Source organism: Hyla sarda, chromosome 9 (assembly GCF_029499605.1).
Source record: "Hyla sarda isolate aHylSar1 chromosome 9, aHylSar1.hap1, whole genome shotgun sequence".
Taxonomy (NCBI): Eukaryota; Metazoa; Chordata; class Amphibia; order Anura; family Hylidae; genus Hyla; species Hyla sarda.
The window spans coordinates 149826720-149832591 of record NC_079197.1 but is presented as its reverse complement, the minus strand read 5'-3'; positions in this window follow the sequence as shown (position 1 = coordinate 149832591).

Below are 5872 nucleotides of genomic sequence, written 5' to 3'. Positions count from 1 at the left end.
TTACACATGAACGTTTTGCGTATTATGAATGAAGAGATGAGGAGTAGTAAGCCGCTGCCAGACTCATCTGGTGACAGCTTATCTCTTCGGGAACGAAAGGATCGGGCAGTTGAAATCCAACATGGCTGATCCTTCTCTTCCTTGACTTTATCTATCGGAGGAGAGTCGGGAGGCCACCATACACATTAGACAGCCTCACTAAAATCTGGGGGTTTAGCTGACTTTTTTTCCAACTTGTATAAGTGTTCAGCTGACATTTCTGTTTCCTTGGCATTATGGAACTATACTTCTACAGAATAAACCATGCCACCATTATTGATGTCTATGTTGTCCCGGTCCCATTTATGACACTGCAGAACATATCATGTATACAGGCTACAGTGGTGCACAACGGAGGGGATGTCTCTTCTCGTAGAGGGGGTTTCCATGATCAGACGGAGAAAGGCAGACATTTCATTTCGCATGGATATGTAATTCTGTCGGCCATTTCTTGTAAACAGTATAGCCTGAAAATTTATGAAAACCAATCGTTTTTTGTCACATAAAAACGTGAGCCGTGGTGGAGCGAACCATTCCTTATAGCGGGTTCATCAAGAAAGTCATTGGGAAAAACCTTCCAGGAGAATGAGTTTTTGCTGCTCATTGTCTCAAAGGCGAAAAAATAATAATTCTACAAATGTCATAATTTGCACCTTTTTACCATATACATTTTTTTTTTGCATTATCTCTAATCCTAGGGATTTAGGTTTCATAAAATGCTGCTTTTTCTTCCAGTTCCTGAACAGTTAAATCTAGAATCAATTCCCTCACCTCCCCCACACCCCTCGCTCCCTTCACCCATCTCCCTCTGACACTTTCTGCTCATTAAGTGTAACTCGTGCTTCAGACCAACAGTGAATTTCAACAAATATCAGCAAAAATACCAATGAATATTTAATGGGATTTTTTATCCATCAAATCTACCTTCCCTCCCTTCACTGGGTTCCTGAAATTTGCAATTTGAGGCCAGGTTGCTGGGCAGAAAGGGAGGGAGCTGGCATTGTGCAGACAGAACAAGGCCGGGGGTTTGAGGCCTGCAGAAGCCATGTTACAAGAGAAGCCTGGAAACCAGGACCATTGAAGTATAAAACCCCTATAATGTAGTCATAGGGCATTAAAAGGTCCCGGCTTATACAACGAACCCACCGATCATGCTCCAATTGTTGTCACGGCAAAGCCTCCGGCCACTAATCTAGTTTTTATGACCTGCCTGAGGTTATAATGGAGGCCTGCTCATAGTCTTCTAGACAGGTCAGGAGATTGTTCTCTTCCCTGCTTTCCTATTCCTCTTGTTGATCCAAAGGACTTGTGGTTCGCGAAAGGTGGAGAACAATATCAGGAAAGGGGTTAAATTTAGCTAAATTTCTTAAAGGGGTACTCCGCCCCTAGACATCTTATCCCCTATCCAAAGATAAGATCTCTGTGCGGCACCCGGCGTTTGTTGAGAACGTTTGGAATGGGTGGTGGGGGTTGTGACGTCCCTGCCACGTCCTCTCGTGACCGTCACGCCACGCTCCCCTCAATGCAAGTCTATGGGAGGGGGCGTGACGGCTGTCATGTCCCCTCCCATAGACTTGCATTGAGAGGGCGTGGCAGTGACGTCACGACCCCTCGCCGCCCGCTCCAAGCATTCGGAACAAAATGTTCCGAAAACTGGGGCAGCGGAGTACCCCTTTATAGAGTCGTCGGGGAACTAATGGAGAAAAGGTTCTCCTTGAGGAGAAAATGTCAACCGGATACATAGAATCCTTTGGGCCATGCAATGCTTCACTGGGGAAAAAAATATGCAAAGCAGCCTTCCTCCAGAAGGAAGAGAGCGTGCTCTTTGGTGCTAGCTATTGGAGGTAGTGTCCCTGAAAGTCAACGCTTGACCCTTTACAAAGCCTTGAAACATGACTGGGAATTACCAGCCAAGTTAGAATCTCCTCTGTAGACATCTGTTTTGGGGTTCTTGTCAGTACAGAGCACGGATCGTGCCGGCCGGCAGAGAGGCTTTCGTCTTGGGACTTAAAGGGTAGCTTCCATCATCCTATTTTTTTTGCTAGCCCGTTCACCACTCACTTTCTACTTGTTCTTATGACTTGCATTGCTTACCTAAAGTTACATTTCCAGATCTACAAGAAAACCTAAGTACATTGGTCAAAATTGTGCAAACATTGTGGATTATGACCTCAAAATTCTAAAACCCTAATATGATGCAACATGAAACAACCTTCACACATAAACATTAGGAGAAGCGAAAACCCTTCTATGGACAGTTAGAAAACGTTCCATACCAGGATGGGCTTCCAGAACCAGAGCATTTTCATTCATTGACAGCAAGCAGAGATCCTGAAAGCATTAAAAATGAAGTATCATGGAAAAAACGTATCCCCTATCCAAAGGATAGGGGATAAGTTTTAGATCGAGGGGGGTCCACTTGCTCTCCTTTACAGCGGCGCGTCACGACCCCTCTATATAGTTCTATGGGAGAGACGAAGATTGTTGAATGGCTATATGGAGGGGGCGTTGCGGTCCCCGCTTCGGGCGGGGGTCGCGCCACGCCGCTGTGAAGAAGAGCCCAGGCTCCAAAGAGGAGATCGCGGGGGGGGGCCCCAGCACTTGGACACCCTGCAAACTAAAACTTATCCCCTATCCTTCGGATGCCCGGATGGTCAATCTGGCCCTTGATCTTTCACGTGAACCCCATGAAAATAAAGACTCCAAGTACCAAATCTCAATCCAATGGTTTATTAACACACAATAACAACTGTTACTAATGCAAGCGACAGAAAGAAACCACAACGACGTTACAAACAGCCGGATAGCGGCAAAATATCAAATGCTTGGCAGTTCAAACCCCGCCACAAATGTTCTTTTTTTTTTTCTTTTTTTAAATTAAATTTTTTGTCATATTTTTTTTTTTTTTTAAAGTTTATTCATTTTAATTTTTTTTACATCAGGTTTTGCAGCACCATTGAAGTAACACGTACATCTGTGCAAAGTTCTTGTCCGCCAGCTTACTTTTATTTTTTACAGAAACACAAACACGAGTGACGGTTGTTAAGAGGCCGGGCATTAAAGCGAAAAAATAGGGTCTCCTCTCCTCTGGTATAATAAAGAACGCTCTTTCTTGTGAGGAAAAAAGAAAGATTTACATTTTGGCAATGTTTATCGCGGACTATCTTTAAAAAAGGGGAAAAAAAGTTCTGTTTTCTGTTCTGTCTGGGTGTCTTGAAAACCATTTTAAAATACGGAGGTCCTGGTTCAAAATGGCTGCCTCCTATTGCCGCGACAAAGTGCTATCTGCAAAGTGCTGACCATATCCTCCCCTTTGGTTGTCAAACAAATTAGCCCCCCTCAAGGGATTTTTCTGCAAAACAGGCGGAAATTATAATTTGCAGCAGAAGTAAAGCGAGTGACTGGTAACTTCATAATAAACAGCCATAGATATTATTTTTGCGCCAAAGCGGCGGAGCTCTGGAATCGCTGGCTTGTCATTGCTGATGAAAATCGAATGGAGGGCTGTGGGTTAAGTCCACCTTTGGTCATGCAACCAAGATGGCAGCTTTAGGATCTACATACAACGCAGCAAGGTAATAAGCCTATTTAATTGAAAATACCGATCTGAAGGCATCATAATATTGAGCAGGAGGAGCTGAGCAGATTGATATATAGTTTTGTGGGAGAAGTGTCAGGATAATTTGTCACATATAAATCTATCTGCTTATTCTGGGCCCAGTACAAGTAGTCATGTGGGTGGTCCTGCTTGGTGATTGACAGCTTTTGATATGCGCACAGATTACTGTCAATCACTGAGTAGCACCGCCCACATGACTACTGCTGAGTAGCACCGCCCACATGACTACTGCTGAGTAGCACCGCCCACATGACTACTGCTGAGTAGCACCGCCCACATGACTACTGCTGAGTAGCACCTCCCACATGACTACTGCTGAGTAGCACCGCCCACATGGCTGAGTAGCACCACCCACATGACTACTGCTGAGTAGCACCACCCACATGACTACTGCTGAGTAGCACCACCCACATGACTACTGCTGAGTAGCACCGCCCACATGACTACTGCTGAGTAGCACCACCCACATGACTACTTAGCCCAGAGTAAGAGATTGACATAGGTAAATGACGAGGTATTCTGTAAATTTTCCTACAAAACTATATATCAATCTGCTCAGCTCACCGAATATATCCTATAGTCTTTAGACTGAGGGCTTTATTACCGGTGGCTATATGAACATAACAGGGTCAATAGAGAATTGAACCCTAAAAGGACTGCTGAGCAAGATGATGTTTACTAGGGTGACCAAATACTGAGCTTTTAAACAGCCTTGCCTACATCTTTGGATATTTGTATCACTTTTTTTTTTTTTTATAAATCACAAGGGGGAGATAAGCTAATGCAATGGAGGCAGTTATAATATATAATACCTTAGTATATGCCACCACATGCATTTAAACAATAGAAGCCAAATGGATATGCAGTCCCACATCAACCAATCAGAAGACTAAAATATATATATATTTTTTAAGCTCCTCATGGGCGTGGCATTCTAGGTCATACCACAAAGGCTTGGTTCACAGCACAGCTCACAGATCACACCAGAGCCCTGAAACCCCAAACACTGTCAATAAGAATAGCCCCCATTAAAATCAGCTACAATCTATGTAGACCTCACAGCATTGAGCAAAAAAAATAAAAAATAATAATAATATATATATATATATATATATATATATATATATGAGAGCCTTAGGGACAGGTCACAAACATCCTCTTTCTAGCTTAGTGGTCACCAGACCGTGGACCTCCAGGTGTTGCAAAACTACAACTCCCAGTATGCTGGGAGATGTAGTTTTGCAACTTCTAGAGGGCCCCAGTTTGGAGACCACTGTATCTAGCTAACAACTATCAATGGGCAGGACCCCTGCAAGAATAAGGAACAAATAATGCATGCAAGATGATGAAATGTTTACTATTTCCATAATGGGGATTTATTTTTATTTTTTTTTAAACAGCAACCAATCAGCCAGCAGCTCTTATCTGTTTAGTGCAGTTAGCGAATGAGAGCAAACATCTGATTGGCTGCTGCGGGTTAGTATACCAGTAAGCATTCTATAATGGATACAACCACAATAACACTGTTTTCACGCTGCGGGGGGTTGGGCACACCCCTCGTGATGTCACTGCCATATTTTGAACTATATGATTGTTTACACTTTTGTGTTCTATTTGGAATCTGTATGTGATTCATCTGCAACTCCTCAGCTCAGCCCTGCCTTCTGAGTTCCCACAATGCACTGCTCTTTGGTAACAAAAAACCCCGATTTTTGACGTTTAGCTTTTCTCTGAGGAAGTTTAACACTGTATAAAATTATAAAGTGTATCTGTAATCTCTTGCTCCATCTTTAGAACGAGTGTGGAGAGATGTGAGGTCTTTCTGGGTGGTCAGGTTGCTAAGACAACCATATAATGGCTCAGTGAGACAACCATAGGATGGCCCAGGGAGACAATCATACGATGGTCCAGTGAGTCAACAATATGATTTGCAAGTGAGACAACCATACGATGGCCCGGTGAGACAACCATACGATGGCCCAGGGAGACAACCATACGATGACCCAGTGAGACAACCCTATGATGGCCCGGTTAGAAAACCCTATGATGGCCTGGTGAAACAACCATAAGATTTCCAGGTGAGACAACCCTACGATGGCCCGGTGATACAACCCTACGATGGCCCGGTGATACAACCCTACGATGACCCGGTGAGACAACCCTACGATGACCCGGTGAGACAACCCTACGATGACCCGGTGAGACAACCCTACA